This window comes from Carcharhinus amblyrhynchos, unplaced genomic scaffold, assembly GCF_965287045.1.
Source record: "Carcharhinus amblyrhynchos unplaced genomic scaffold, sCarAmb.v2.hapA scaffold_98, whole genome shotgun sequence".
NCBI lineage: Eukaryota > Metazoa > Chordata > Chondrichthyes > Carcharhiniformes > Carcharhinidae > Carcharhinus > Carcharhinus amblyrhynchos.
The window spans coordinates 251316-276411 of record NW_027649838.1 but is presented as its reverse complement, the minus strand read 5'-3'; the positions used below and the strand labels follow the sequence as shown (position 1 = coordinate 276411).

Genomic DNA, 25096 nt, shown 5'->3' with positions numbered 1-25096 from the left:
CCCCGCTGGCCCCCCTCCCTTCCTCAGCCACTGGCTTTCACGCGCCGCTTGCTGGCCACAGAAAAACCGTCAGCCTGCCTGAGTGCTGCAGTAGCGTCGCAGCGCAGCAGGGGGCTCAGCGTGTGCGTCCTTTACTCTGCCGTCGACACCTGCGGTGCCAGTAGGCAGGTGCTGCCACATGTTCTGTTTTTGATGCTCTTGTGAGTCAGTGCACCGTTCCTGGAGAGAGTGCAAGACCAGGTCGATGCGTGGCGTGGTAGGAGCCAGCCCCTTTCCCCAGCGCCCTGTTCCAAAAATCAGGTTAATATTTGGTCCCCAGATCGGGGAACTATCAGATATTAAACTGATAAGAACAGATACTACACTTGATCTTAGCCAAAAGGCCGAGAAGCGATAGCCCGTCAATTCCCCGCTGGCCCCCCTCCCTTCCTCAGCCACTGGCTTTCACGCGCCGCTTGCTGGCCACAGAAAAACCGTCAGCCTGCCTGAGTGCTGCAGTAGCGTCGCAGCGCAGCAGGGGGCTCAGCGTGTGCGTCCTTTACTCTGCCGTCGACACCTGCGGTGCCAGTAGGCAGGTGCTGCCACATGTTCTGTTTTTGATGCTCTTGTGAGTCAGTGCACCGTTCCTGGAGAGAGTGCAAGACCAGGTCGATGCGTGGCGTGGTAGGAGCCAGCCCCTTTCCCCAGCGCACCGACCTGGCTGGATCTCCCCCTCTCTCTTTTTTTTATTGGTGAGAGGAGGAAGGGAGGGTGGGGAACACTAATGTAGTGTTCCGGGCTAGCGTTGGTGGGAAAACAAGGTGCGAGACGACACAAGGCACGGCGAGGCTGAGTGACGTATTGCCGCTGAGGCCCGAGCGCTGCAGTGGCGTCGCAGGACAGCAGGGGGCGGAGCTTGCGAGTGCCCTGCCACATGTCGAGGCTGAGTGACGTGTTGGCGTCGCAGGGCAGCAGGGGGCGCCCCGCCACATGTTCTGTTTTTGATGCTCTTGTGAGTCAGTGCACCGTTCCTGGAGAGAGTGCAAGACCAGGTCGATGCGTGGCGTGGTAGGAGCCAGCCCCTTTCCCCAGCGCCCTGTTCCAAAAATCAGGTTAATATTTGGTCCCCAGATCGGGGAACTATCAGATATTAAACTGATAAGAACAGATACTACACTTGATCTTAGCCAAAAGGCCGAGAAGCGATAGCCCGTCAATTCCCCGCTGGCCCCCCTCCCTTCCTCAGCCACTGGCTTTCACGCGCCGCTTGCTGGCCACAGAAAAACCGTCAGCCTGCCTGAGTGCTGCAGTAGCGTCGCAGCGCAGCAGGGGGCTCAGCGTGTGCGTCCTTTACTCTGCCGTCGACACCTGCGGTGCCAGTAGGCAGGTGCTGCCACATGTTCTGTTTTTGATGCTCTTGTGAGTCAGTGCACCGTTCCTGGAGAGAGTGCAAGACCAGGTCGATGCGTGGCGTGGTAGGAGCGAGCCCCTTTCCCCAGCGCCCTGTTCCAAAAATCAGGTTAATATTTGGTCCCCAGATCGGGGAACTATCAGATATTAAACTGATAAGAACAGATACTACACTTGATCTTAGCCAAAAGGCCGAGAAGCGATAGCCCGTCAATTCCCAGCTGGCCCCCCTCCCTTCCTCAGCCACTGGCTTTCACGCGCCGCTTGCTGGCCACAGAAAAACCGTCAGCCTGCCTGAGTGCTGCAGTAGCGTCGCAGCGCAGCAGGGGGCTCAGCGTGTGCGTCCTTTACTCTGCCGTCGACACCTGCGGTGCCAGTAGGCAGGTGCTGCCACATGTTCTGTTTTTGATGCTCTTGTGAGTCAGTGCACCGTTCCTGGAGAGAGTGCAAGACCAGGTCGATGCGTGGCGTGGTAGGAGCCAGCCCCTTTCCCCAGCGCCCTGTTCCAAAAATCAGGTTAATATTTGGTCCCCAGATCGGGGAACTATCAGATATTAAACTGATAAGAACAGACACTACACTTGATCTTAGCCAAAAGGCCGAGAAGCGATAGCCCGTCAATTCCCCGCTGGCCCCCCTCCCTTCCTCAGCCACTGGCTTTCACGCGCCGCTTGCTGGCCACAGAAAAACCGTCAGCCTGCCTGAGTGCTGCAGTAGCGTCGCAGCGCAGCAGGGGGCTCAGCGTGTGCGTCCTTTACTCTGCCGTCGACACCTGCGGTGCCAGTAGGCAGGTGCTGCCACATGTTCTGTTTTTGATGCTCTTGTGAGTCAGTGCACCGTTCCTGGAGAGAGTGCAAGACCAGGTCGATGCGTGGCGTGGTAGGAGCCAGCCCCTTTCCCCAGCGCCCTGTTCCAAAAATCAGGTTAATATTTGGTCCCCAGATCGGGGAACTATCAGATATTAAACTGATAAGAACAGATACTACACTTGATCTTAGCCAAAAGGCCGAGAAGCGATAGCCCGTCAATTCCCCGCTGGCCCCCCTCCCTTCCTCAGCCACTGGCTTTCACGCGCCGCTTGCTGGCCACAGAAAAACCGTCAGCCTGCCTGAGTGCTGCAGTAGCGTCGCAGCGCAGCAGGGGGCGGAGCTTGCGAGTGCCCTGCCACATGTCGAGGCTGAGTGACGTGTTGGCGTCGCAGGGCAGCAGGGGGCGCCCCGCCACATGTTCTGTTTTTGATGCTCTTGTGAGTCAGTGCACCGTTCCTGGAGAGAGTGCAAGACCAGGTCGATGCGTGGCGTGGTAGGAGCCAGCCCCTTTCCCCAGCGCCCTGTTCCAAAAATCAGGTTAATATTTGGTCCCCAGATCGGGGAACTATCAGATATTAAACTGATAAGAACAGATACTACACTTGATCTTAGCCAAAAGGCCGAGAAGCGATAGCCCGTCAATTCCCCGCTGGCCCCCCTCCCTTCCTCAGCCACTGGCTTTCACGCGCCGCTTGCTGGCCACAGAAAAACCGTCAGCCTGCCTGAGTGCTGCAGTAGCGTCGCAGCGCAGCAGGGGGCGGAGCTTGCGAGTGCCCTGCCACATGTCGAGGCTGAGTGACGTGTTGGCGTCGCAGGGCAGCAGGGGGCGCCCCGCCACATGTTCTGTTTTTGATGCTCTTGTGAGTCAGTGCACCGTTCCTGGAGAGAGTGCAAGACCAGGTCGATGCGTGGCGTGGTAGGAGCCAGCCCCTTTCCCCAGCGCCCTGTTCCAAAAATCAGGTTAATATTTGGTCCCCACATCGGGGAACTATCAGATATTAAACTGATAAGAACAGATACTACACTTGATCTTAGCCAAAAGGCCGAGAAGCGATAGCCCGTCAATTCCCCGCTGGCCCCCCTCCCTTCCTCAGCCACTGGCTTTCACGCGCCGCTTGCTGGCCACAGAAAAACCGTCAGCCTGCCTGAGTGCTGCAGTAGCGTCGCAGCGCAGCAGGGGGCTCAGCGTGTGCGTCCTTTACTCTGCCGTCGACACCTGCGGTGCCAGTAGGCAGGTGCTGCCACATGTTCTGTTTTTGATGCTCTTGTGAGTCAGTGCACCGTTCCTGGAGAGAGTGCAAGACCAGGTCGATGCGTGGCGTGGTAGGAGCCAGCCCCTTTCCCCAGCGCCCTGTTCCAAAAATCAGGTTAATATTTGGTCCCCAGATCGGGGAACTATCAGATATTAAACTGATAAGAACAGATACTACACTTGATCTTAGCCAAAAGGCCGAGAAGCGATAGCCCGTCAATTCCCCGCTGGCCCCCCTCCCTTCCTCAGCCACTGGCTTTCACGCGCCGCTTGCTGGCCACAGAAAAACCGTCAGCCTGCCTGAGTGCTGCAGTAGCGTCGCAGCGCAGCAGGGGGCTCAGCGTGTGCGTCCTTTACTCTGCCGTCGACACCTGCGGTGCCAGTAGGCAGGTGCTGCCACATGTTCTGTTTTTGATGCTCTTGTGAGTCAGTGCACCGTTCCTGGAGAGAGTGCAAGACCAGGTCGATGCGTGGCGTGGTAGGAGCCAGCCCCTTTCCCCAGCGCCCTGTTCCAAAAATCAGGTTAATATTTGGTCCCCAGATCGGGGAACTATCAGATATTAAACTGATAAGAACAGACACTACACTTGATCTTAGCCAAAAGGCCGAGAAGCGATAGCCCGTCAATTCCCCGCTGGCCCCCCTCCCTTCCTCAGCCACTGGCTTTCACGCGCCGCTTGCTGGCCACAGAAAAACCGTCAGCCTGCCTGAGTGCTGCAGTAGCGTCGCAGCGCAGCAGGGGGCTCAGCGTGTGCGTCCTTTACTCTGCCGTCGACACCTGCGGTGCCAGTAGGCAGGTGCTGCCACATGTTCTGTTTTTGATGCTCTTGTGAGTCAGTGCACCGTTCCTGGAGAGAGTGCAAGACCAGGTCGATGCGTGGCGTGGTAGGAGCCAGCCCCTTTCCCCAGCGCCCTGTTCCAAAAATCAGGTTAATATTTGGTCCCCAGATCGGGGAACTATCAGATATTAAACTGATAAGAACAGATACTACACTTGATCTTAGCCAAAAGGCCGAGAAGCGATAGCCCGTCAATTCCCCGCTGGCCCCCCTCCCTTCCTCAGCCACTGGCTTTCACGCGCCGCTTGCTGGCCACAGAAAAACCGTCAGCCTGCCTGAGTGCTGCAGTAGCGTCGCAGCGCAGCAGGGGGCTCAGCGTGTGCGTCCTTTACTCTGCCGTCGACACCTGCGGTGCCAGTAGGCAGGTGCTGCCACATGTTCTGTTTTTGATGCTCTTGTGAGTCAGTGCACCGTTCCTGGAGAGAGTGCAAGACCAGGTCGATGCGTGGCGTGGTAGGAGCCAGCCCCTTTCCCCAGCGCCCTGTTCCAAAAATCAGGTTAATATTTGGTCCCCAGATCGGGGAACTATCAGATATTAAACTGATAAGAACAGACACTACACTTGATCTTAGCCAAAAGGCCGAGAAGCGATAGCCCGTCAATTCCCCGCTGGCCCCCCTCCCTTCCTCAGCCACTGGCTTTCACGCGCCGCTTGCTGGCCACAGAAAAACCGTCAGCCTGCCTGAGTGCTGCAGTAGCGTCGCAGCGCAGCAGGGGGCTCAGCGTGTGCGTCCTTTACTCTGCCGTCGACACCTGCGGTGCCAGTAGGCAGGTGCTGCCACATGTTCTGTTTTTGATGCTCTTGTGAGTCAGTGCACCGTTCCTGGAGAGAGTGCAAGACCAGGTCGATGCGTGGCGTGGTAGGAGCCAGCCCCTTTCCCCAGCGCCCTGTTCCAAAAATCAGGTTAATATTTGGTCCCCAGATCGGGGAACTATCAGATATTAAACTGATAAGAACAGATACTACACTTGATCTTAGCCAAAAGGCCGAGAAGCGATAGCCCGTCAATTCCCCGCTGGCCCCCCTCCCTTCCTCAGCCACTGGCTTTCACGCGCCGCTTGCTGGCCACAGAAAAACCGTCAGCCTGCCTGAGTGCTGCAGTAGCGTCGCAGCGCAGCAGGGGGCGGAGCTTGCGAGTGCCCTGCCACATGTCGAGGCTGAGTGACGTGTTGGCGTCGCAGGGCAGCAGGGGGCGCCCCGCCACATCTTCTGTTTTTGATGCTCTTGTGAGTCAGTGCACCGTTCCTGGAGAGAGTGCAAGACCAGGTCGATGCGTGGCGTGGTAGGAGCCAGCCCCTTTCCCCGGCGCCCTGTTCCAAAAATCAGGTTAATATTTGGTCCCCAGATCGGGGAACTATCAGATATTAAACTGATAAGAACAGATACTACACTTGATCTTAGCCAAAAGGCCGAGAAGCGATAGCCCGTCAATTCCCCGCTGGCCCCCCTCCCTTCCTCAGCCACTGGCTTTCACGCGCCGCTTGCTGGCCACAGAAAAACCGTCAGCCTGCCTGAGTGCTGCAGTAGCGTCGCAGCGCAGCAGGGGGCTCAGCGTGTGCGTCCTTTACTCTGCCGTCGACACCTGCGGTGCCAGTAGGCAGGTGCTGCCACATGTTCTGTTTTTGATGCTCTTGTGAGTCAGTGCACCGTTCCTGGAGAGAGTGCAAGACCAGGTCGATGCGTGGCGTGGTAGGAGCGAGCCCCTTTCCCCAGCGCCCTGTTCCAAAAATCAGGTTAATATTTGGTCCCCAGATCGGGGAACTATCAGATATTAAACTGATAAGAACAGATACTACACTTGATCTTAGCCAAAAGGCCGAGAAGCGATAGCCCGTCAATTCCCCGCTGGCCCCCCTCCCTTCCTCAGCCACTGGCTTTCACGCGCCGCTTGCTGGCCACAGAAAAACCGTCAGCCTGCCTGAGTGCTGCAGTAGCGTCGCAGCGCAGCAGGGGGCTCAGCGTGTGCGTCCTTTACTCTGCCGTCGACACCTGCGGTGCCAGTAGGCAGGTGCTGCCACATGTTCTGTTTTTGATGCTCTTGTGAGTCAGTGCACCGTTCCTGGAGAGAGTGCAAGACCAGGTCGATGCGTGGCGTGGTAGGAGCCAGCCCCTTTCCCCAGCGCCCTGTTCCAAAAATCAGGTTAATATTTGGTCCCCAGATCGGGGAACTATCAGATATTAAACTGATAAGAACAGATACTACACTTGATCTTAGCCAAAAGGCCGAGAAGCGATAGCCCGTCAATTCCCCGCTGGCCCCCCTCCCTTCCTCAGCCACTGGCTTTCACGCGCCGCTTGCTGGCCACAGAAAAACCGTCAGCCTGCCTGAGTGCTGCAGTAGCGTCGCAGCGCAGCAGGGGGCTCAGCGTGTGCGTCCTTTACTCTGCCGTCGACACCTGCGGTGCCAGTAGGCAGGTGCTGCCACATGTTCTGTTTTTGATGCTCTTGTGAGTCAGTGCACCGTTCCTGGAGAGAGTGCAAGACCAGGTCGATGCGTGGCGTGGTAGGAGCCAGCCCCTTTCCCCAGCGCCCTGTTCCAAAAATCAGGTTAATATTTGGTCCCCAGATCGGGGAACTATCAGATATTAAACTGATAAGAACAGATACTACACTTGATCTTAGCCAAAAGGCCGAGAAGCGATAGCCCGTCAATTCCCCGCTGGCCCCCCTCCCTTCCTCAGCCACTGGCTTTCACGCGCCGCTTGCTGGCCACAGAAAAACCGTCAGCCTGCCTGAGTGCTGCAGTAGCGTCGCAGCGCAGCAGGGGGCTCAGCGTGTGCGTCCTTTACTCTGCCGTCGACACCTGCGGTGCCAGTAGGCAGGTGCTGCCACATGTTCTGTTTTTGATGCTCTTGTGAGTCAGTGCACCGTTCCTGGAGAGAGTGCAAGACCAGGTCGATGCGTGGCGTGGTAGGAGCCAGCCCCTTTCCCCAGCGCCCTGTTCCAAAAATCAGGTTAATATTTGGTCCCCAGATCGGGGAACTATCAGATATTAAACTGATAAGAACAGACACTACACTTGATCTTAGCCAAAAGGCCGAGAAGCGATAGCCCGTCAATTCCCCGCTGGCCCCCCTCCCTTCCTCAGCCACTGGCTTTCACGCGCCGCTTGCTGGCCACAGAAAAACCGTCAGCCTGCCTGAGTGCTGCAGTAGCGTCGCAGCGCAGCAGGGGGCTCAGCGTGTGCGTCCTTTACTCTGCCGTCGACACCTGCGGTGCCAGTAGGCAGGTGCTGCCACATGTTCTGTTTTTGATGCTCTTGTGAGTCAGTGCACCGTTCCTGGAGAGAGTGCAAGACCAGGTCGATGCGTGGCGTGGTAGGAGCCAGCCCCTTTCCCCAGCGCCCTGTTCCAAAAATCAGGTTAATATTTGATCCCCAGATCGGGGAACTATCAGATATTAAACTGATAAGAACAGATACTACACTTGATCTTAGCCAAAAGGCCGAGAAGCGATAGCCCGTCAATTCCCCGCTGGCCCCCCTCCCTTCCTCAGCCACTGGCTTTCACGCGCCGCTTGCTGGCCACAGAAAAACCGTCAGCCTGCCTGAGTGCTGCAGTAGCGTCGCAGCGCAGCAGGGGGCTCAGCGTGTGCGTCCTTTACTCTGCCGTCGACACCTGCGGTGCCAGTAGGCAGGTGCTGCCACATGTTCTGTTTTTGATGCTCTTGTGAGTCAGTGCACCGTTCCTGGAGAGAGTGCAAGACCAGGTCGATGCGTGGCGTGGTAGGAGCCAGCCCCTTTCCCCAGCGCCCTGTTCCAAAAATCAGGTTAATATTTGGTCCCCAGATCGGGGAACTATCAGATATTAAACTGATAAGAACAGATACTACACTTGATCTTAGCCAAAAGGCCGAGAAGCGATAGCCCGTCAATTCCCCGCTGGCCCCCCTCCCTTCCTCAGCCACTGGCTTTCACGCGCCGCTTGCTGGCCACAGAAAAACCGTCAGCCTGCCTGAGTGCTGCAGTAGCGTCGCAGCGCAGCAGGGGGCTCAGCGTGTGCGTCCTTTACTCTGCCGTCGACACCTGCGGTGCCAGTAGGCAGGTGCTGCCACATGTTCTGTTTTTGATGCTCTTGTGAGTCAGTGCACCGTTCCTGGAGAGAGTGCAAGACCAGGTCGATGCGTGGCGTGGTAGGAGCCAGCCCCTTTCCCCAGCGCACCGACCTGGCTGGATCTCCCCCTCTCTCTTTTTTTTATTGGTGAGAGGAGGAAGGGAGGGTGGGGAACACTAATGTAGTGTTCCGGGCTAGCGTTGGTGGGAAAACAAGGTGCGAGACGACACAAGGCACGGCGAGGCTGAGTGACGTATTGCCGCTGAGGCCCGAGCGCTGCAGTGGCGTCGCAGGACAGCAGGGGGCGGAGCTTGCGAGTGCCCTGCCACATGTCGAGGCTGAGTGACGTGTTGGCGTCGCAGGGCAGCAGGGGGCGCCCCGCCACATGTTCTGTTTTTGATGCTCTTGTGAGTCAGTGCACCGTTCCTGGAGAGAGTGCAAGACCAGGTCGATGCGTGGCGTGGTAGGAGCCAGCCCCTTTCCCCAGCGCCCTGTTCCAAAAATCAGGTTAATATTTGGTCCCCAGATCGGGGAACTATCAGATATTAAACTGATAAGAACAGATACTACACTTGATCTTAGCCAAAAGGCCGAGAAGCGATAGCCCGTCAATTCCCCGCTGGCCCCCCTCCCTTCCTCAGCCACTGGCTTTCACGCGCCGCTTGCTGGCCACAGAAAAACCGTCAGCCTGCCTGAGTGCTGCAGTAGCGTCGCAGCGCAGCAGGGGGCTCAGCGTGTGCGTCCTTTACTCTGCCGTCGACACCTGCGGTGCCAGTAGGCAGGTGCTGCCACATGTTCTGTTTTTGATGCTCTTGTGAGTCAGTGCACCGTTCCTGGAGAGAGTGCAAGACCAGGTCGATGCGTGGCGTGGTAGGAGCGAGCCCCTTTCCCCAGCGCCCTGTTCCAAAAATCAGGTTAATATTTGGTCCCCAGATCGGGGAACTATCAGATATTAAACTGATAAGAACAGATACTACACTTGATCTTAGCCAAAAGGCCGAGAAGCGATAGCCCGTCAATTCCCAGCTGGCCCCCCTCCCTTCCTCAGCCACTGGCTTTCACGCGCCGCTTGCTGGCCACAGAAAAACCGTCAGCCTGCCTGAGTGCTGCAGTAGCGTCGCAGCGCAGCAGGGGGCTCAGCGTGTGCGTCCTTTACTCTGCCGTCGACACCTGCGGTGCCAGTAGGCAGGTGCTGCCACATGTTCTGTTTTTGATGCTCTTGTGAGTCAGTGCACCGTTCCTGGAGAGAGTGCAAGACCAGGTCGATGCGTGGCGTGGTAGGAGCCAGCCCCTTTCCCCAGCGCCCTGTTCCAAAAATCAGGTTAATATTTGGTCCCCAGATCGGGGAACTATCAGATATTAAACTGATAAGAACAGACACTACACTTGATCTTAGCCAAAAGGCCGAGAAGCGATAGCCCGTCAATTCCCCGCTGGCCCCCCTCCCTTCCTCAGCCACTGGCTTTCACGCGCCGCTTGCTGGCCACAGAAAAACCGTCAGCCTGCCTGAGTGCTGCAGTAGCGTCGCAGCGCAGCAGGGGGCTCAGCGTGTGCGTCCTTTACTCTGCCGTCGACACCTGCGGTGCCAGTAGGCAGGTGCTGCCACATGTTCTGTTTTTGATGCTCTTGTGAGTCAGTGCACCGTTCCTGGAGAGAGTGCAAGACCAGGTCGATGCGTGGCGTGGTAGGAGCCAGCCCCTTTCCCCAGCGCCCTGTTCCAAAAATCAGGTTAATATTTGGTCCCCAGATCGGGGAACTATCAGATATTAAACTGATAAGAACAGATACTACACTTGATCTTAGCCAAAAGGCCGAGAAGCGATAGCCCGTCAATTCCCCGCTGGCCCCCCTCCCTTCCTCAGCCACTGGCTTTCACGCGCCGCTTGCTGGCCACAGAAAAACCGTCAGCCTGCCTGAGTGCTGCAGTAGCGTCGCAGCGCAGCAGGGGGCGGAGCTTGCGAGTGCCCTGCCACATGTCGAGGCTGAGTGACGTGTTGGCGTCGCAGGGCAGCAGGGGGCGCCCCGCCACATGTTCTGTTTTTGATGCTCTTGTGAGTCAGTGCACCGTTCCTGGAGAGAGTGCAAGACCAGGTCGATGCGTGGCGTGGTAGGAGCCAGCCCCTTTCCCCAGCGCCCTGTTCCAAAAATCAGGTTAATATTTGGTCCCCAGATCGGGGAACTATCAGATATTAAACTGATAAGAACAGATACTACACTTGATCTTAGCCAAAAGGCCGAGAAGCGATAGCCCGTCAATTCCCCGCTGGCCCCCCTCCCTTCCTCAGCCACTGGCTTTCACGCGCCGCTTGCTGGCCACAGAAAAACCGTCAGCCTGCCTGAGTGCTGCAGTAGCGTCGCAGCGCAGCAGGGGGCGGAGCTTGCGAGTGCCCTGCCACATGTCGAGGCTGAGTGACGTGTTGGCGTCGCAGGGCAGCAGGGGGCGCCCCGCCACATGTTCTGTTTTTGATGCTCTTGTGAGTCAGTGCACCGTTCCTGGAGAGAGTGCAAGACCAGGTCGATGCGTGGCGTGGTAGGAGCCAGCCCCTTTCCCCAGCGCCCTGTTCCAAAAATCAGGTTAATATTTGGTCCCCAGATCGGGGAACTATCAGATATTAAACTGATAAGAACAGATACTACACTTGATCTTAGCCAAAAGGCCGAGAAGCGATAGCCCGTCAATTCCCCGCTGGCCCCCCTCCCTTCCTCAGCCACTGGCTTTCACGCGCCGCTTGCTGGCCACAGAAAAACCGTCAGCCTGCCTGAGTGCTGCAGTAGCGTCGCAGCGCAGCAGGGGGCTCAGCGTGTGCGTCCTTTACTCTGCCGTCGACACCTGCGGTGCCAGTAGGCAGGTGCTGCCACATGTTCTGTTTTTGATGCTCTTGTGAGTCAGTGCACCGTTCCTGGAGAGAGTGCAAGACCAGGTCGATGCGTGGCGTGGTAGGAGCCAGCCCCTTTCCCCAGCGCCCTGTTCCAAAAATCAGGTTAATATTTGGTCCCCAGATCGGGGAACTATCAGATATTAAACTGATAAGAACAGATACTACACTTGATCTTAGCCAAAAGGCCGAGAAGCGATAGCCCGTCAATTCCCCGCTGGCCCCCCTCCCTTCCTCAGCCACTGGCTTTCACGCGCCGCTTGCTGGCCACAGAAAAACCGTCAGCCTGCCTGAGTGCTGCAGTAGCGTCGCAGCGCAGCAGGGGGCTCAGCGTGTGCGTCCTTTACTCTGCCGTCGACACCTGCGGTGCCAGTAGGCAGGTGCTGCCACATGTTCTGTTTTTGATGCTCTTGTGAGTCAGTGCACCGTTCCTGGAGAGAGTGCAAGACCAGGTCGATGCGTGGCGTGGTAGGAGCCAGCCCCTTTCCCCAGCGCCCTGTTCCAAAAATCAGGTTAATATTTGGTCCCCAGATCGGGGAACTATCAGATATTAAACTGATAAGAACAGACACTACACTTGATCTTAGCCAAAAGGCCGAGAAGCGATAGCCCGTCAATTCCCCGCTGGCCCCCCTCCCTTCCTCAGCCACTGGCTTTCACGCGCCGCTTGCTGGCCACAGAAAAACCGTCAGCCTGCCTGAGTGCTGCAGTAGCGTCGCAGCGCAGCAGGGGGCTCAGCGTGTGCGTCCTTTACTCTGCCGTCGACACCTGCGGTGCCAGTAGGCAGGTGCTGCCACATGTTCTGTTTTTGATGCTCTTGTGAGTCAGTGCACCGTTCCTGGAGAGAGTGCAAGACCAGGTCGATGCGTGGCGTGGTAGGAGCCAGCCCCTTTCCCCAGCGCCCTGTTCCAAAAATCAGGTTAATATTTGGTCCCCAGATCGGGGAACTATCAGATATTAAACTGATAAGAACAGATACTACACTTGATCTTAGCCAAAAGGCCGAGAAGCGATAGCCCGTCAATTCCCCGCTGGCCCCCCTCCCTTCCTCAGCCACTGGCTTTCACGCGCCGCTTGCTGGCCACAGAAAAACCGTCAGCCTGCCTGAGTGCTGCAGTAGCGTCGCAGCGCAGCAGGGGGCTCAGCGTGTGCGTCCTTTACTCTGCCGTCGACACCTGCGGTGCCAGTAGGCAGGTGCTGCCACATGTTCTGTTTTTGATGCTCTTGTGAGTCAGTGCACCGTTCCTGGAGAGAGTGCAAGACCAGGTCGATGCGTGGCGTGGTAGGAGCCAGCCCCTTTCCCCAGCGCCCTGTTCCAAAAATCAGGTTAATATTTGGTCCCCAGATCGGGGAACTATCAGATATTAAACTGATAAGAACAGATACTACACTTGATCTTAGCCAAAAGGCCGAGAAGCGATAGCCCGTCAATTCCCCGCTGGCCCCCCTCCCTTCCTCAGCCACTGGCTTTCACGCGCCGCTTGCTGGCCACAGAAAAACCGTCAGCCTGCCTGAGTGCTGCAGTAGCGTCGCAGCGCAGCAGGGGGCTCAGCGTGTGCGTCCTTTACTCTGCCGTCGACACCTGCGGTGCCAGTAGGCAGGTGCTGCCACATGTTCTGTTTTTGATGCTCTTGTGAGTCAGTGCACCGTTCCTGGAGAGAGTGCAAGACCAGGTCGATGCGTGGCGTGGTAGGAGCCAGCCCCTTTCCCCAGCGCCCTGTTCCAAAAATCAGGTTAATATTTGGTCCCCAGATCGGGGAACTATCAGATATTAAACTGATAAGAACAGACACTACACTTGATCTTAGCCAAAAGGCCGAGAAGCGATAGCCCGTCAATTCCCCGCTGGCCCCCCTCCCTTCCTCAGCCACTGGCTTTCACGCGCCGCTTGCTGGCCACAGAAAAACCGTCAGCCTGCCTGAGTGCTGCAGTAGCGTCGCAGCGCAGCAGGGGGCTCAGCGTGTGCGTCCTTTACTCTGCCGTCGACACCTGCGGTGCCAGTAGGCAGGTGCTGCCACATGTTCTGTTTTTGATGCTCTTGTGAGTCAGTGCACCGTTCCTGGAGAGAGTGCAAGACCAGGTCGATGCGTGGCGTGGTAGGAGCCAGCCCCTTTCCCCAGCGCCCTGTTCCAAAAATCAGGTTAATATTTGGTCCCCAGATCGGGGAACTATCAGATATTAAACTGATAAGAACAGATACTACACTTGATCTTAGCCAAAAGGCCGAGAAGCGATAGCCCGTCAATTCCCCGCTGGCCCCCCTCCCTTCCTCAGCCACTGGCTTTCACGCGCCGCTTGCTGGCCACAGAAAAACCGTCAGCCTGCCTGAGTGCTGCAGTAGCGTCGCAGCGCAGCAGGGGGCGGAGCTTGCGAGTGCCCTGCCACATGTCGAGGCTGAGTGACGTGTTGGCGTCGCAGGGCAGCAGGGGGCGCCCCGCCACATCTTCTGTTTTTGATGCTCTTGTGAGTCAGTGCACCGTTCCTGGAGAGAGTGCAAGACCAGGTCGATGCGTGGCGTGGTAGGAGCCAGCCCCTTTCCCCAGCGCCCTGTTCCAAAAATCAGGTTAATATTTGGTCCCCAGATCGGGGAACTATCAGATATTAAACTGATAAGAACAGATACTACACTTGATCTTAGCCAAAAGGCCGAGAAGCGATAGCCCGTCAATTCCCCGCTGGCCCCCCTCCCTTCCTCAGCCACTGGCTTTCACGCGCCGCTTGCTGGCCACAGAAAAACCGTCAGCCTGCCTGAGTGCTGCAGTAGCGTCGCAGCGCAGCAGGGGGCTCAGCGTGTGCGTCCTTTACTCTGCCGTCGACACCTGCGGTGCCAGTAGGCAGGTGCTGCCACATGTTCTGTTTTTGATGCTCTTGTGAGTCAGTGCACCGTTCCTGGAGAGAGTGCAAGACCAGGTCGATGCGTGGCGTGGTAGGAGCGAGCCCCTTTCCCCAGCGCCCTGTTCCAAAAATCAGGTTAATATTTGGTCCCCAGATCGGGGAACTATCAGATATTAAACTGATAAGAACAGATACTACACTTGATCTTAGCCAAAAGGCCGAGAAGCGATAGCCCGTCAATTCCCCGCTGGCCCCCCTCCCTTCCTCAGCCACTGGCTTTCACGCGCCGCTTGCTGGCCACAGAAAAACCGTCAGCCTGCCTGAGTGCTGCAGTAGCGTCGCAGCGCAGCAGGGGGCTCAGCGTGTGCGTCCTTTACTCTGCCGTCGACACCTGCGGTGCCAGTAGGCAGGTGCTGCCACATGTTCTGTTTTTGATGCTCTTGTGAGTCAGTGCACCGTTCCTGGAGAGAGTGCAAGACCAGGTCGATGCGTGGCGTGGTAGGAGCCAGCCCCTTTCCCCAGCGCCCTGTTCCAAAAATCAGGTTAATATTTGGTCCCCAGATCGGGGAACTATCAGATATTAAACTGATAAGAACAGATACTACACTTGATCTTAGCCAAAAGGCCGAGAAGCGATAGCCCGTCAATTCCCCGCTGGCCCCCCTCCCTTCCTCAGCCACTGGCTTTCACGCGCCGCTTGCTGGCCACAGAAAAACCGTCAGCCTGCCTGAGTGCTGCAGTAGCGTCGCAGCGCAGCAGGGGGCTCAGCGTGTGCGTCCTTTACTCTGCCGTCGACACCTGCGGTGCCAGTAGGCAGGTGCTGCCACATGTTCTGTTTTTGATGCTCTTGTGAGTCAGTGCACCGTTCCTGGAGAGAGTGCAAGACCAGGTCGATGCGTGGCGTGGTAGGAGCCAGCCCCTTTCCCCAGCGCCCTGTTCCAAAAATCAGGTTAATATTTGGTCCCCAGATCGGGGAACTATCAGATATTAAACTGATAAGAACAGACACTACACTTGATCTTAGCCAAAAGGCCGAGAAGCGATAGCCCGTCAATTCCCCGCTGGCCCCCCTCCCTTCCTCAGCCACTGGCTTTCACGCGCCGCTTGCTGGCCACAGAAAAACCGTCAGCCTGCCTGAGTGCTGCAGTAGCGTCGCAGCGCAGCAGGGGGCTCAGCGTGTGCGTCCTTTACTCTGCCGTCGACACCTGCGGTGCCAGTAGGCAGGTGCTGCCACATGTTCTGTTTTTGATGCTCTTGTGAGTCAGTGCACCGTTCCTGGAGAGAGTGCAAGACCAGGTCGATGCGTGGCGTGGTAGGAGCCAGCCCCTTTCCCCAGCGCCCTGTTCCAAAAATCAGGTTAATATTTGATCCCCAGATCGGGGAACTATCAGATATTAAACTGATAAGAACAGATACTACACTTGATCTTAGCCAAAAGGCCGAGAAGCGATAGCCCGTCAATTCCCCGCTGGCCCCCCTCCCTTCCTCAGCCACTGGCTTTCACGCGCCGCTTGCTGGCCACAGAAAAACCGTCAGCCTGCCTGAGTGCTGCAGTAGCGTCGCAGCGCAGCAGGGGGCTCAGCGTGTGCGTCCTTTACTCTGCCGTCGACACCTGCGGTGCCAGTAGGCAGGTGCTGCCACATGTTCTGTTTTTGATGCTCTTGTGAGTCAGTGCACCGTTCCTGGAGAGAGTGCAAGACCAGGTCGATGCGTGGCGTGGTAGGAGCCAGCCCCTTTCCCCAGCGCACCGACCTGGCTGGATCTCCCCCTCTCTCTTTTTTTTATTGGTGAGAGGAGGAAGGGAGGGTGGGGAACACTAATGTAGTGTTCCGGGCTAGCGTTGGTGGGAAAACAAGGTGCGAGACGACACAAGGCACGGCGAGGCTGAGTGACGTATTGCCGCTGAGGCCCGAGCGCTGCAGTGGCGTCGCAGGACAGCAGGGGGCGGAGCTTGCGAGTGCCCTGCCACATGTCGAGGCTGAGTGACGTGTTGGCGTCGCAGGGCAGCAGGGGGCGCCCCGCCACATGTTCTGTTTTTGATGCTCTTGTGAGTCAGTGCACCGTTCCTGGAGAGAGTGCAAGACCAGGTCGATGCGTGGCGTGGTAGGAGCCAGCCCCTTTCCCCAGCGCCCTGTTCCAAAAATCAGGTTAATATTTGGTCCCCAGATCGGGGAACTATCAGATATTAAACTGATAAGAACAGATACTACACTTGATCTTAGCCAAAAGGCCGAGAAGCGATAGCCCGTCAATTCCCCGCTGGCCCCCCTCCCTTCCTCAGCCACTGGCTTTCACGCGCCGCTTGCTGGCCACAGAAAAACCGTCAGCCTGCCTGAGTGCTGCAGTAGCGTCGCAGCGCAGCAGGGGGCTCAGCGTGTGCGTCCTTTACTCTGCCGTCGACACCTGCGGTGCCAGTAGGCAGGTGCTGCCACATGTTCTGTTTTTGATGCTCTTGTGAGTCAGTGCACCGTTCCTGGAGAGAGTGCAAGACCAGGTCGATGCGTGGCGTGGTAGGAGCCAGCCCCTTTCCCCAGCGCCCTGTTCCAAAAATCAGGTTAATATTTGGTCCCCAGATCGGGGAACTATCAGATATTAAACTGATAAGAACAGATACTACACTTGATCTTAGCCAAAAGGCCGAGAAGCGATAGCCCGTCAATTCCCCGCTGGCCCCCCTCCCTTCCTCAGCCACTGGCTTTCACGCGCCGCTTGCTGGCCACAGAAAAACCGTCAGCCTGCCTGAGTGCTGCAGTAGCGTCGCAGCGCAGCAGGGGGCTCAGCGTGTGCGTCCTTTACTCTGCCGTCGACACCTGCGGTGCCAGTAGGCAGGTGCTGCCACATGTTCTGTTTTTGATGCTCTTGTGAGTCAGTGCACCGTTCCTGGAGAGAGTGCAAGACCAGGTCGATGCGTGGCGTGGTAGGAGCCAGCCCCTTTCCCCAGCGCCCTGTTCCAAAAATCAGGTTAATATTTGGTCCCCAGATCGGGGAACTATCAGATATTAAACTGATAAGAACAGACACTACACTTGATCTTAGCCAAAAGGCCGAGAAGCGATAGCCCGTCAATTCCCCGCTGGCCCCCCTCCCTTCCTCAGCCACTGGCTTTCACGCGCCGCTTGCTGGCCACAGAAAAACCGTCAGCCTGCCTGAGTGCTTTAGTAGCGTCGCAGCGCAGCAGGGGGCTCAGCGTGTGCGTCCTTTACTCTGCCGTCGACACCTGCGGTGCCAGTAGGCAGGTGCTGCCACATGTTCTGTTTTTGATGCTCTTGTGAGTCAGTGCACCGTTCCTGGAGAGAGTGCAAGACCAGGTCGATGCGTGGCGTGGTAGGAGCCAGCCCCTTTCCCCAGCGCCCTGTTCCAAAAATCAGGTTAATATTTGGTCCCCAGATCGGGGAACTATCAGATATTAAACTGATAAGAACAGATACTACACTTGATCTTAGCCAAAAGGCCGAGAAGCGATAGCCCGTCAATTCCCCGCTGGCCCCCCTCCCTTCCTCAGCCACTGGCTTTCACGCGCCGCTTGCTGGCCACAGAAAAACCGTCAGCCTGCCTGAGTGCTGCAGTAGCGTCGCAGCGCAGCAGGGGGCGGAGCTTGCGAGTGCCCTGCCACATGTCGAGGCTGAGTGACGTGTTGGCGTCGCAGGGCAGCAGGGGGCGCCCCGCCACATCTTCTGTTTTTGATGCTCTTGTGAGTCAGTGCACCGTTCCTGGAGAGAGTGCAAGACCAGGTCGATGCGTGGCGTGGTAGGAGCCAGCCCCTTTCCCCAGCGCCCTGTTCCAAAAATCAGGTTAATATTTGGTCCCCAGATCGGGGAACTATCAGATATTAAACTGATAAGAACAGATACTACACTTGATCTTAGCCAAAAGGCCGAGAAGCGATAGCCCGTCAATTCCCCGCTGGCCCCCCTCCCTTCCTCAGCCACTGGCTTTCACGCGCCGCTTGCTGGCCACAGAAAAACCGTCAGCCTGCCTGAGTGCTGCAGTAGCGTCGCAGCGCAGCAGGGGGCGGAGCTTGCGAGTGCCCTGCCACATGTCGAGGCTGAGTGACGTGTTGGCGTCGCAGGGCAGCAGGGGGCGCCCCGCCACATCTTCTGTTTTTGATGCTCTTGTGAGTCAGTGCACCGTTCCTGGAGAGAGTGCAAGACCAGGTCGATGCGTGGCGTGGTAGGAGCCAGCCCCTTTCCCCAGCGCCCTGTTCCAAAAATCAGGTTAATATTTGGTCCCCAGATCGGGGAACTATCAGATATTAAACTGATAAGAACAGATACTACACTTGATCTTAGCCAAAAGGCCGAGAAGCGATAGCCCGTCAATTCCCCGCTGGCCCCCCTCCCTTCCTCAGCCACTGGCTTTCACGCGCCGCTTGCTGGCCACAGAAAAACCGTCAGCCTGCCTGAGTGCTGCAGTAGCGTCGCAGCGCAGCAGGGGGCTCAGCGTGTGCGTCCTTTACTCTGCCGTCGACACCTGCGGTGCCAGTAGGCAGGTGCTGCCACATGTTCTGTTTTTGATGCTCTTGTGAGTCAGTGCACCGTTCCTGGAGAGAGTGCAAGACCAGGTCGATGCGTGGCGTGGTAGGAGCCAGCCCCTTTCCCCAGCGCTCTGTTCCAAAAATCAGGTTAATATTTGGTCCCCAGATCGGGGAACTATCAGATATTAAACTGATAAGAACAGATACTACACTTGATCTTAGCCAAAAGGCCGAGAAGCGATAGCCCGTCAATTCCCCGCTGGCCCCCCTCCCTTCCTCAGCCACTGGCTTTCACGCGCCGCTTGCTGGCCACAGAAAAACCGTCAGCCTGCCTGAGTGCTGCAGTAGCGTCGCAGCGCAGCAGGGGGCTCAGCGTGTGCGTCCTTTACTCTGCCGTCGACACCTGCGGTGCCAGTAGGCAGGTGCTGCCACATGTTCTGTTTTTGATGCTCTTGTGAGTCAGTGCACCGTTCCTGGAGAGAGTGCAAGACCAGGTCGATGCGTGGCGTGGTAGGAGCCAGCCCCTTTCCCCAGCGCCCTGTTCCAAAAATCAGGTTAATATTTGGTCCCCAGATCGGGGAACTATCAGATATTAAACTGATAAGAACAGACACTACACTTGATCTTAGCCAAAAGGCCGAGAAGCGATAGCCCGTCAATTCCCCGCTGGCCCCCCTCCCTTCCTCAGCCACTGGCTTTCACGCGCCGCTTGCTGGCCACAGAAAAACCGTCAGCCTGCCTGAGTGCTGCAGTACCGTCGCAGCGCAGCAGGGGGCTCAGCGTGTGCGTCCTTTACTCTGCCGTCGACACCTGCGGTGCCAGTAGGCAGGTGCTGCCACATGTTCTGTTTTTGATGCTCTTGTGAGTCAGTGCACCGTTCCTGGAGAGAGTGCAAGACCAGGTCGATGCGTGGCGTGGTAGGAGCGAGCCCCTTTCCCCAGCGCCCTGTTCCAAAAATCAGGTTAATATTTGGTCCCCAGATCGGGGAACTATCAGATATTAAACTGATAAGAACAGACACTACACTTGATCTTAGCCAAAAGGCCGAGAAGCGATAGCCCGTCAATTCCCCGCTGGCCCCACTCCCTTCCTCAGCCACTGGCTTTCACGCGCCGCTTGCTGGCCACAGAAAAACCGTCAGCCTGCCTGAGTGCTGCAGTAGCGTCGCAGCGCAGCAGGGGGCTCAGCGTGTGCGTCCTTTACTCTGCCGTCGACACCTGCGGTGCCAGTAGGCAGGTGCTGCCACATGTTCTGTTTTTGATGCTCTTGTGAGTCAGTGCACCGTTCCTGGAGAGAGTGCAAGACCAGGTCGATGCGTGGCGTGGTAGGAGCCAGCCCCTTTCCCCAGCGCCCTGTTCCAAAAATCAGGTTAATATTTGGTCCCCAGATCGGGGAACTATCAGATATTAAACTGATAAGAACAGACACTACACTTGATCTTAGCCAAAAGGCCGAGAAGCGATAGCCCGTCAATTCCCCGCTGGCCCCCCTCCCTTCCTCAGCCACTGGCTTTCACGCGCCGCTTGCTGGCCACAGAAAAACCGTCAGCCTGCCTGAGTGCTGCAGTAGCGTCGCAGCGCAGCAGGGGGCTCAGCGTGTGCGTCCTTTACTCTGCCGTCGACACCTGCGGTGCCAGTAGGCAGGTGCTGCCACATGTTCTGTTTTTGATGCTCTTGTGAGTCAGTGCACCGTTCCTGGAGAGAGTGCAAGACCAGGTCGATGCGTGGCGTGGTAGGAGCCAGCCCCTTTCCCCAGCGCCCTGTTCCAAAAATCAGGTTAATATTTGGTCCCCAGATCGGGGAACTATCAGATATTAAACTGATAAGAACAGACACTACACTTGATCTTAGCCAAAAGGCCGAGAAGCGATAGCCCGTCAATTCCCCGCTGGCCCCCCTCCCTTCCTCAGCCACTGGCTTTCACGCGCCGCTTGCTGGCCACAGAAAAACCGTCAGCCTGCCTGAGTGCTGCAGTAGCGTCGCAGCGCAGCAGGGGGCTCAGCGTGTGCGTCCTTTACTCTGCCGTCGACACCTGCGGTGCCAGTAGGCAGGTGCTGCCACATGTTCTGTTTTTGATGCTCTTGTGAGTCAGTGCACCGTTCCTGGAGAGAGTGCAAGACCAGGTCGATGCGTGGCGTGGTAGGAGCCAGCCCCTTTCCCCAGCGCCCTGTTCCAAAAATCAGGTTAATATTTGGTCCCCAGATCGGGGAACTATCAGATATTAAACTGATAAGAACAGACACTACACTTGATCTTAGCCAAAAGGCCGAGAAGCGATAGCCCGTCAATTCCCCGCTGGCCCCCCTCCCTTCCTCAGCCACTGGCTTTCACGCGCCGCTTGCTGGCCACAGAAAAACCGTCAGCCTGCCTGAGTGCTGCAGTAGCGTCGCAGCGCAGCAGGGGGCTCAGCGTGTGCGTCCTTTACTCTGCCGTCGACACCTGCGGTGCCAGTAGGCAGGTGCTGCCACATGTTCTGTTTTTGATGCTCTTGTGAGTCAGTGCACCGTTCCTGGAGAGAGTGCAAGACCAGGTCGATGCGTGGCGTGGTAGGAGCCAGCCCCTTTCCCCAGCGCCCTGTTCCAAAAATCAGGTTAATATTTGGTCCCCAGATCGGGGAACTATCAGATATTAAACTGATAAGAACAGATACTACACTTGATCTTAGCCAAAAGGCCGAGAAGCGATAGCCCGTCAATTCCCCGCTGGCCCCCCTCCCTTCCTCAGCCACTGGCTTTCACGCGCCGCTTGCTGGCCACAGAAAAACCGTCAGCCTGCCTGAGTGCTGCAGTAGCGTCGCAGCGCAGCAGGGGGCTCAGCGTGTGCGTCCTTTACTCTGCCGTCGACACCTGCGGTGCCAGTAGGCAGGTGCTGCCACATGTTCTGTTTTTGATGCTCTTGTGAGTCAGTGCACCGTTCCTGGAGAGAGTGCAAGACCAGGTCGATGCGTGGCGTGGTAGGAGCCAGCCCCTTTCCCCAGCGCCCTGTTCCAAAAATCAGGTTAATATTTGGTCCCCAGATCGGGGAACTATCAGATATTAAACTGATAAGAACAGATACTACACTTGATCTTAGCCAAAAGGCCGAGAAGCGATAGCCCGTCAATTCCCCGCTGGCCCCCCTCCCTTCCTCAGCCACTGGCTTTCACGCGCCGCTTGCTGGCCACAGAAAAACCGTCAGCCTGCCTGAGTGCTGCAGTAGCGTCGCAGCGCAGCAGGGGGCTCAGCGTGTGCGTCCTTTACTCTGCCGTCGACACCTGCGGTGCCAGTAGGCAGGTGCTGCCACATGTTCTGTTTTTGATGCTCTTGTGAGTCAGTGCACCGTTCCTGGAGAGAGTGCAAGACCAGGTCGATGCGTGGCGTGGTAGGAGCCAGCCCCTTTCCCCAGCGCACCGACCTGGCTGGATCTCCCCCTCTCTCTTTTTTTTATTGGTGAGAGGAGGAAGGGAGGGTGGGGAACACTAATGTAGTGTTCCGGGCTAGCGTTGGTGGGAAAACAAGGTGCGAGACGACACAAGGCACGGCGAGGCTGAGTGACGTATTGCCGCTGAGGCCCGAGCGCTGCAGTGGCGTCGCAGGACAGCAGGGGGCGGAGCTTGCGAGTGCCCTGCCACATGTCGAGGCTGAGTGACGTGTTGGCGTCGCAGGGCAGCAGGGGGCGCCCCGCCACATGTTCTGTTTTTGATGCTCTTGTGAGTCAGTGCACCGTTCCTGGAGAGAGTGCAAGACCAGGTCGATGCGTGGCGTGGTAGGAGCCAGCCCCTTTCCCCAGCGCCCTGTTCCAAAAATCAGGTTAATATTTGGTCCCCAGATCGGGGAACTATCAGATATTAAACTGATAAGAACAGATACTACACTTGATCTTAGCCAAAAGGCCGAGAAGCGATAGCCCGTCAATTCCCCGCTGGCCCCCCTCCCTTCCTCAGCCACTGGCTTTCACGCGCCGCTTGCTGGCCACAGAAAAACCGTCAGCCTGCCTGAGTGCTGCAGTAGCGTCGCAGCGCAGCAGGGGGCTCAGCGTGTGCGTCCTTTACTCTGCCGTCGACACCTGCGGTGCCAGTAGGCAGGTGCTGCCACATGTTCTGTTTTTGATGCTCTTGTGAGTCAGTGCACCGTTCCTGGAGAGAGTGCAAGACCAGGTCGATGCGTGGCGTGGTAGGAGCGAGCCCCTTTCCCCAGCGCCCTGTTCCAAAAATCAGGTTAATATTTGGTCCCCAGATCGGGGAACTATCAGATATTAAACTGATAAGAACAGATACTACACTTGATCTTAGCCAAAAGGCCGAGAAGCGATAGCCCGTCAATTCCCAGCTGGCCCCCCTCCCTTCCTCAGCCACTGGCTTTCACGCGCCGCTTGCTGGCCACAGAAAAACCGTCAGCCTGCCTGAGTGCTGCAGTAGCGTCGCAGCGCAGCAGGGGGCTCAGCGTGTGCGTCCTTTACTCTGCCGTCGACACCTGCGGTGCCAGTAGGCAGGTGCTGCCACATGTTCTGTTTTTGATGCTCTTGTGAGTCAGTGCACCGTTCCTGGAGAGAGTGCAAGACCAGGTCGATGCGTGGCGTGGTAGGAGCCAGCCCCTTTCCCCAGCGCCCTGTTCCAAAAATCAGGTTAATATTTGGTCCCCAGATCGGGGAACTATCAGATATTAAACTGATAAGAACAGACACTACACTTGATCTTAGCCAAAAGGCCGAGAAGCGATAGCCCGTCAATTCCCCGCTGGCCCCCCTCCCTTCCTCAGCCACTGGCTTTCACGCGCCGCTTGCTGGCCACAGAAAAACCGTCAGCCTGCCTGAGTGCTGCAGTAGCGTCGCAGCGCAGCAGGGGGCTCAGCGTGTGCGTCCTTTACTCTGCCGTCGACACCTGCGGTGCCAGTAGGCAGGTGCTGCCACATGTTCTGTTTTTGATGCTCTTGTGAGTCAGTGCACCGTTCCTGGAGAGAGTGCAAGACCAGGTCGATGCGTGGCGTGGTAGGAGCCAGCCCCTTTCCCCAGCGCCCTGTTCCAAAAATCAGGTTAATATTTGGTCCCCAGATCGGGGAACTATCAGATATTAAACTGATAAGAACAGATACTACACTTGATCTTAGCCAAAAGGCCGAGAAGCGATAGCCCGTCAATTCCCCGCTGGCCCCCCTCCCTTCCTCAGCCACTGGCTTTCACGCGCCGCTTGCTGGCCACAGAAAAACCGTCAGCCTGCCTGAGTGCTGCAGTAGCGTCGCAGCGCAGCAGGGGGCGGAGCTTGCGAGTGCCCTGCCACATGTCGAGGCTGAGTGACGTGTTGGCGTCGCAGGGCAGCAGGGGGCGCCCCGCCACATGTTCTGTTTTTGATGCTCTTGTGAGTCAGTGCACCGTTCCTGGAGAGAGTGCAAGACCAGGTCGATGCGTGGCGTGGTAGGAGCCAGCCCCTTTCCCCAGCGCCCTGTTCCAAAAATCAGGTTAATATTTGGTCCCCAGATCGGGGAACTATCAGATATTAAACTGATAAGAACAGATACTACACTTGATCTTAGCCAAAAGGCCGAGAAGCGATAGCCCGTCAATTCCCCGCTGGCCCCCCTCCCTTCCTCAGCCACTGGCTTTCACGCGCCGCTTGCTGGCCACAGAAAAACCGTCAGCCTGCCTGAGTGCTGCAGTAGCGTCGCAGCGCAGCAGGGGGCGGAGCTTGCGAGTGCCCTGCCACATGTCGAGGCTGAGTGACGTGTTGGCGTCGCAGGGCAGCAGGGGGCGCCCCGCCACATCTTCTGTTTTTGATGCTCTTGTGAGTCAGTGCACCGTTCCTGGAGAGAGTGCAAGACCAGGTCGATGCGTGGCGTGGTAGGAGCCAGCCCCTTTCCCCAGCGCCCTGTTCCAAAAATCAGGTTAATATTTGGTCCCCAGATCGGGGAACTATCAGATATTAAACTGATAAGAACAGATACTACACTTGATCTTAGCCAAAAGGCCGAGAAGCGATAGCCCGTCAATTCCCCGCTGGCCCCCCTCCCTTCCTCAGCCACTGGCTTTCACGCGCCGCTTGCTGGCCACAGAAAAACCGTCAGCCTGCCTGAGTGCTGCAGTAGCGTCGCAGCGCAGCAGGGGGCTCAGCGTGTGCGTCCTTTACTCTGCCGTCGACACCTGCGGTGCCAGTAGGCAGGTGCTGCCACATGTTCTGTTTTTGATGCTCTTGTGAGTCAGTGCACCGTTCCTGGAGAGAGTGCAAGACCAGGTCGATGCGTGGCGTGGTAGGAGCCAGCCCCTTTCCCCAGCGCCCTGTTCCAAAAATCAGGTTAATATTTGGTCCCCAGATCGGGGAACTATCAGATATTAAACTGATAAGAACAGATACTACACTTGATCTTAGCCAAAAGGCCGAGAAGCGATAGCCCGTCAATTCCCCGCTGGCCCCCCTCCCTTCCTCAGCCACTGGCTTTCACGCGCCGCTTGCTGGCCACAGAAAAACCGTCAGCCTGCCTGAGTGCTGCAGTAGCGTCGCAGCGCAGCAGGGGGCTCAGCGTGTGCGTCCTTTACTCTGCCGTCGACACCTGCGGTGCCAGTAGGCAGGTGCTGCCACATGTTCTGTTTTTGATGCTCTTG

General features: G+C 57.2%; 57 non-coding genes across 57 annotated transcripts; all 57 read right to left on the bottom strand.

The window, feature by feature from the left end:
- Positions 1–203: 203 nt before the first annotated feature.
- On the bottom strand, positions 204–395 carry LOC145338349 (U2 spliceosomal RNA). Its single transcript, XR_013885696.1, has one exon. It is a non-coding gene; the product is annotated as a U2 spliceosomal RNA (small nuclear RNA).
- A 599-nt stretch (positions 396–994) lies between these two features.
- On the bottom strand, positions 995–1186 carry LOC145338348 (U2 spliceosomal RNA). Its single transcript, XR_013885695.1, has one exon. It is a non-coding gene; the product is annotated as a U2 spliceosomal RNA (small nuclear RNA).
- A 215-nt stretch (positions 1187–1401) lies between these two features.
- Positions 1402–1593, bottom strand: LOC145338140 (U2 spliceosomal RNA). The gene has a single exon (XR_013885490.1). It is a non-coding gene; the product is annotated as a U2 spliceosomal RNA (small nuclear RNA).
- Positions 1594–1808: 215 nt separating this feature from the next.
- On the bottom strand, positions 1809–2000 carry LOC145338456 (U2 spliceosomal RNA). The gene has a single exon (XR_013885800.1). It is a non-coding gene; the product is annotated as a U2 spliceosomal RNA (small nuclear RNA).
- A 215-nt stretch (positions 2001–2215) lies between these two features.
- On the bottom strand, positions 2216–2407 carry LOC145338347 (U2 spliceosomal RNA). Its single transcript, XR_013885694.1, has one exon. It is a non-coding gene; the product is annotated as a U2 spliceosomal RNA (small nuclear RNA).
- Positions 2408–2638: 231 nt separating this feature from the next.
- Positions 2639–2830, bottom strand: LOC145338346 (U2 spliceosomal RNA). The gene has a single exon (XR_013885693.1). It is a non-coding gene; the product is annotated as a U2 spliceosomal RNA (small nuclear RNA).
- Positions 2831–3061: 231 nt separating this feature from the next.
- On the bottom strand, positions 3062–3253 carry LOC145338356 (U2 spliceosomal RNA). Its single transcript, XR_013885702.1, has one exon. It is a non-coding gene; the product is annotated as a U2 spliceosomal RNA (small nuclear RNA).
- Positions 3254–3468: 215 nt separating this feature from the next.
- On the bottom strand, positions 3469–3660 carry LOC145338345 (U2 spliceosomal RNA). The gene has a single exon (XR_013885692.1). It is a non-coding gene; the product is annotated as a U2 spliceosomal RNA (small nuclear RNA).
- Positions 3661–3875: 215 nt separating this feature from the next.
- LOC145338455 (U2 spliceosomal RNA) lies at positions 3876–4067 on the bottom strand. The gene has a single exon (XR_013885799.1). It is a non-coding gene; the product is annotated as a U2 spliceosomal RNA (small nuclear RNA).
- A 215-nt stretch (positions 4068–4282) lies between these two features.
- LOC145338344 (U2 spliceosomal RNA) lies at positions 4283–4474 on the bottom strand. The gene has a single exon (XR_013885691.1). It is a non-coding gene; the product is annotated as a U2 spliceosomal RNA (small nuclear RNA).
- A 215-nt stretch (positions 4475–4689) lies between these two features.
- LOC145338454 (U2 spliceosomal RNA) lies at positions 4690–4881 on the bottom strand. The gene has a single exon (XR_013885798.1). It is a non-coding gene; the product is annotated as a U2 spliceosomal RNA (small nuclear RNA).
- A 215-nt stretch (positions 4882–5096) lies between these two features.
- On the bottom strand, positions 5097–5288 carry LOC145338343 (U2 spliceosomal RNA). Its single transcript, XR_013885690.1, has one exon. It is a non-coding gene; the product is annotated as a U2 spliceosomal RNA (small nuclear RNA).
- Positions 5289–5519: 231 nt separating this feature from the next.
- LOC145338365 (U2 spliceosomal RNA) lies at positions 5520–5711 on the bottom strand. Its single transcript, XR_013885711.1, has one exon. It is a non-coding gene; the product is annotated as a U2 spliceosomal RNA (small nuclear RNA).
- A 215-nt stretch (positions 5712–5926) lies between these two features.
- Positions 5927–6118, bottom strand: LOC145338139 (U2 spliceosomal RNA). Its single transcript, XR_013885489.1, has one exon. It is a non-coding gene; the product is annotated as a U2 spliceosomal RNA (small nuclear RNA).
- Positions 6119–6333: 215 nt separating this feature from the next.
- On the bottom strand, positions 6334–6525 carry LOC145338342 (U2 spliceosomal RNA). Its single transcript, XR_013885689.1, has one exon. It is a non-coding gene; the product is annotated as a U2 spliceosomal RNA (small nuclear RNA).
- Positions 6526–6740: 215 nt separating this feature from the next.
- LOC145338341 (U2 spliceosomal RNA) lies at positions 6741–6932 on the bottom strand. The gene has a single exon (XR_013885688.1). It is a non-coding gene; the product is annotated as a U2 spliceosomal RNA (small nuclear RNA).
- Positions 6933–7147: 215 nt separating this feature from the next.
- On the bottom strand, positions 7148–7339 carry LOC145338452 (U2 spliceosomal RNA). The gene has a single exon (XR_013885796.1). It is a non-coding gene; the product is annotated as a U2 spliceosomal RNA (small nuclear RNA).
- A 215-nt stretch (positions 7340–7554) lies between these two features.
- Positions 7555–7746, bottom strand: LOC145338144 (U2 spliceosomal RNA). Its single transcript, XR_013885494.1, has one exon. It is a non-coding gene; the product is annotated as a U2 spliceosomal RNA (small nuclear RNA).
- A 215-nt stretch (positions 7747–7961) lies between these two features.
- On the bottom strand, positions 7962–8153 carry LOC145338340 (U2 spliceosomal RNA). The gene has a single exon (XR_013885687.1). It is a non-coding gene; the product is annotated as a U2 spliceosomal RNA (small nuclear RNA).
- A 599-nt stretch (positions 8154–8752) lies between these two features.
- LOC145338338 (U2 spliceosomal RNA) lies at positions 8753–8944 on the bottom strand. The gene has a single exon (XR_013885685.1). It is a non-coding gene; the product is annotated as a U2 spliceosomal RNA (small nuclear RNA).
- A 215-nt stretch (positions 8945–9159) lies between these two features.
- LOC145338138 (U2 spliceosomal RNA) lies at positions 9160–9351 on the bottom strand. Its single transcript, XR_013885488.1, has one exon. It is a non-coding gene; the product is annotated as a U2 spliceosomal RNA (small nuclear RNA).
- A 215-nt stretch (positions 9352–9566) lies between these two features.
- On the bottom strand, positions 9567–9758 carry LOC145338451 (U2 spliceosomal RNA). The gene has a single exon (XR_013885795.1). It is a non-coding gene; the product is annotated as a U2 spliceosomal RNA (small nuclear RNA).
- A 215-nt stretch (positions 9759–9973) lies between these two features.
- On the bottom strand, positions 9974–10165 carry LOC145338337 (U2 spliceosomal RNA). The gene has a single exon (XR_013885684.1). It is a non-coding gene; the product is annotated as a U2 spliceosomal RNA (small nuclear RNA).
- A 231-nt stretch (positions 10166–10396) lies between these two features.
- On the bottom strand, positions 10397–10588 carry LOC145338336 (U2 spliceosomal RNA). Its single transcript, XR_013885683.1, has one exon. It is a non-coding gene; the product is annotated as a U2 spliceosomal RNA (small nuclear RNA).
- Positions 10589–10819: 231 nt separating this feature from the next.
- On the bottom strand, positions 10820–11011 carry LOC145338335 (U2 spliceosomal RNA). Its single transcript, XR_013885682.1, has one exon. It is a non-coding gene; the product is annotated as a U2 spliceosomal RNA (small nuclear RNA).
- Positions 11012–11226: 215 nt separating this feature from the next.
- On the bottom strand, positions 11227–11418 carry LOC145338334 (U2 spliceosomal RNA). The gene has a single exon (XR_013885681.1). It is a non-coding gene; the product is annotated as a U2 spliceosomal RNA (small nuclear RNA).
- A 215-nt stretch (positions 11419–11633) lies between these two features.
- Positions 11634–11825, bottom strand: LOC145338450 (U2 spliceosomal RNA). Its single transcript, XR_013885794.1, has one exon. It is a non-coding gene; the product is annotated as a U2 spliceosomal RNA (small nuclear RNA).
- Positions 11826–12040: 215 nt separating this feature from the next.
- Positions 12041–12232, bottom strand: LOC145338333 (U2 spliceosomal RNA). Its single transcript, XR_013885680.1, has one exon. It is a non-coding gene; the product is annotated as a U2 spliceosomal RNA (small nuclear RNA).
- A 215-nt stretch (positions 12233–12447) lies between these two features.
- LOC145338332 (U2 spliceosomal RNA) lies at positions 12448–12639 on the bottom strand. The gene has a single exon (XR_013885679.1). It is a non-coding gene; the product is annotated as a U2 spliceosomal RNA (small nuclear RNA).
- A 215-nt stretch (positions 12640–12854) lies between these two features.
- On the bottom strand, positions 12855–13046 carry LOC145338449 (U2 spliceosomal RNA). The gene has a single exon (XR_013885793.1). It is a non-coding gene; the product is annotated as a U2 spliceosomal RNA (small nuclear RNA).
- Positions 13047–13261: 215 nt separating this feature from the next.
- LOC145338331 (U2 spliceosomal RNA) lies at positions 13262–13453 on the bottom strand. Its single transcript, XR_013885678.1, has one exon. It is a non-coding gene; the product is annotated as a U2 spliceosomal RNA (small nuclear RNA).
- Positions 13454–13684: 231 nt separating this feature from the next.
- On the bottom strand, positions 13685–13876 carry LOC145338330 (U2 spliceosomal RNA). Its single transcript, XR_013885677.1, has one exon. It is a non-coding gene; the product is annotated as a U2 spliceosomal RNA (small nuclear RNA).
- Positions 13877–14091: 215 nt separating this feature from the next.
- Positions 14092–14283, bottom strand: LOC145338137 (U2 spliceosomal RNA). Its single transcript, XR_013885487.1, has one exon. It is a non-coding gene; the product is annotated as a U2 spliceosomal RNA (small nuclear RNA).
- Positions 14284–14498: 215 nt separating this feature from the next.
- Positions 14499–14690, bottom strand: LOC145338329 (U2 spliceosomal RNA). Its single transcript, XR_013885676.1, has one exon. It is a non-coding gene; the product is annotated as a U2 spliceosomal RNA (small nuclear RNA).
- Positions 14691–14905: 215 nt separating this feature from the next.
- LOC145338448 (U2 spliceosomal RNA) lies at positions 14906–15097 on the bottom strand. Its single transcript, XR_013885792.1, has one exon. It is a non-coding gene; the product is annotated as a U2 spliceosomal RNA (small nuclear RNA).
- Positions 15098–15312: 215 nt separating this feature from the next.
- On the bottom strand, positions 15313–15504 carry LOC145338143 (U2 spliceosomal RNA). The gene has a single exon (XR_013885493.1). It is a non-coding gene; the product is annotated as a U2 spliceosomal RNA (small nuclear RNA).
- A 599-nt stretch (positions 15505–16103) lies between these two features.
- Positions 16104–16295, bottom strand: LOC145338327 (U2 spliceosomal RNA). The gene has a single exon (XR_013885674.1). It is a non-coding gene; the product is annotated as a U2 spliceosomal RNA (small nuclear RNA).
- A 215-nt stretch (positions 16296–16510) lies between these two features.
- LOC145338326 (U2 spliceosomal RNA) lies at positions 16511–16702 on the bottom strand. Its single transcript, XR_013885673.1, has one exon. It is a non-coding gene; the product is annotated as a U2 spliceosomal RNA (small nuclear RNA).
- Positions 16703–16917: 215 nt separating this feature from the next.
- LOC145338447 (U2 spliceosomal RNA) lies at positions 16918–17109 on the bottom strand. Its single transcript, XR_013885791.1, has one exon. It is a non-coding gene; the product is annotated as a U2 spliceosomal RNA (small nuclear RNA).
- Positions 17110–17324: 215 nt separating this feature from the next.
- Positions 17325–17516, bottom strand: LOC145338325 (U2 spliceosomal RNA). The gene has a single exon (XR_013885672.1). It is a non-coding gene; the product is annotated as a U2 spliceosomal RNA (small nuclear RNA).
- Positions 17517–17747: 231 nt separating this feature from the next.
- Positions 17748–17939, bottom strand: LOC145338324 (U2 spliceosomal RNA). Its single transcript, XR_013885671.1, has one exon. It is a non-coding gene; the product is annotated as a U2 spliceosomal RNA (small nuclear RNA).
- A 231-nt stretch (positions 17940–18170) lies between these two features.
- LOC145338323 (U2 spliceosomal RNA) lies at positions 18171–18362 on the bottom strand. The gene has a single exon (XR_013885670.1). It is a non-coding gene; the product is annotated as a U2 spliceosomal RNA (small nuclear RNA).
- Positions 18363–18577: 215 nt separating this feature from the next.
- LOC145338462 (U2 spliceosomal RNA) lies at positions 18578–18769 on the bottom strand. The gene has a single exon (XR_013885805.1). It is a non-coding gene; the product is annotated as a U2 spliceosomal RNA (small nuclear RNA).
- A 215-nt stretch (positions 18770–18984) lies between these two features.
- On the bottom strand, positions 18985–19176 carry LOC145338446 (U2 spliceosomal RNA). Its single transcript, XR_013885790.1, has one exon. It is a non-coding gene; the product is annotated as a U2 spliceosomal RNA (small nuclear RNA).
- Positions 19177–19391: 215 nt separating this feature from the next.
- On the bottom strand, positions 19392–19583 carry LOC145338379 (U2 spliceosomal RNA). The gene has a single exon (XR_013885725.1). It is a non-coding gene; the product is annotated as a U2 spliceosomal RNA (small nuclear RNA).
- A 215-nt stretch (positions 19584–19798) lies between these two features.
- Positions 19799–19990, bottom strand: LOC145338445 (U2 spliceosomal RNA). The gene has a single exon (XR_013885789.1). It is a non-coding gene; the product is annotated as a U2 spliceosomal RNA (small nuclear RNA).
- A 215-nt stretch (positions 19991–20205) lies between these two features.
- Positions 20206–20397, bottom strand: LOC145338444 (U2 spliceosomal RNA). Its single transcript, XR_013885788.1, has one exon. It is a non-coding gene; the product is annotated as a U2 spliceosomal RNA (small nuclear RNA).
- Positions 20398–20612: 215 nt separating this feature from the next.
- On the bottom strand, positions 20613–20804 carry LOC145338443 (U2 spliceosomal RNA). The gene has a single exon (XR_013885787.1). It is a non-coding gene; the product is annotated as a U2 spliceosomal RNA (small nuclear RNA).
- A 215-nt stretch (positions 20805–21019) lies between these two features.
- LOC145338321 (U2 spliceosomal RNA) lies at positions 21020–21211 on the bottom strand. The gene has a single exon (XR_013885668.1). It is a non-coding gene; the product is annotated as a U2 spliceosomal RNA (small nuclear RNA).
- Positions 21212–21426: 215 nt separating this feature from the next.
- On the bottom strand, positions 21427–21618 carry LOC145338320 (U2 spliceosomal RNA). Its single transcript, XR_013885667.1, has one exon. It is a non-coding gene; the product is annotated as a U2 spliceosomal RNA (small nuclear RNA).
- A 599-nt stretch (positions 21619–22217) lies between these two features.
- On the bottom strand, positions 22218–22409 carry LOC145338319 (U2 spliceosomal RNA). The gene has a single exon (XR_013885666.1). It is a non-coding gene; the product is annotated as a U2 spliceosomal RNA (small nuclear RNA).
- A 215-nt stretch (positions 22410–22624) lies between these two features.
- On the bottom strand, positions 22625–22816 carry LOC145338135 (U2 spliceosomal RNA). The gene has a single exon (XR_013885485.1). It is a non-coding gene; the product is annotated as a U2 spliceosomal RNA (small nuclear RNA).
- Positions 22817–23031: 215 nt separating this feature from the next.
- On the bottom strand, positions 23032–23223 carry LOC145338441 (U2 spliceosomal RNA). The gene has a single exon (XR_013885785.1). It is a non-coding gene; the product is annotated as a U2 spliceosomal RNA (small nuclear RNA).
- Positions 23224–23438: 215 nt separating this feature from the next.
- LOC145338318 (U2 spliceosomal RNA) lies at positions 23439–23630 on the bottom strand. The gene has a single exon (XR_013885665.1). It is a non-coding gene; the product is annotated as a U2 spliceosomal RNA (small nuclear RNA).
- Positions 23631–23861: 231 nt separating this feature from the next.
- LOC145338317 (U2 spliceosomal RNA) lies at positions 23862–24053 on the bottom strand. The gene has a single exon (XR_013885664.1). It is a non-coding gene; the product is annotated as a U2 spliceosomal RNA (small nuclear RNA).
- A 231-nt stretch (positions 24054–24284) lies between these two features.
- LOC145338315 (U2 spliceosomal RNA) lies at positions 24285–24476 on the bottom strand. Its single transcript, XR_013885662.1, has one exon. It is a non-coding gene; the product is annotated as a U2 spliceosomal RNA (small nuclear RNA).
- A 215-nt stretch (positions 24477–24691) lies between these two features.
- On the bottom strand, positions 24692–24883 carry LOC145338314 (U2 spliceosomal RNA). The gene has a single exon (XR_013885661.1). It is a non-coding gene; the product is annotated as a U2 spliceosomal RNA (small nuclear RNA).
- Between the last annotated feature and the right edge of the window lie 213 nt (positions 24884–25096).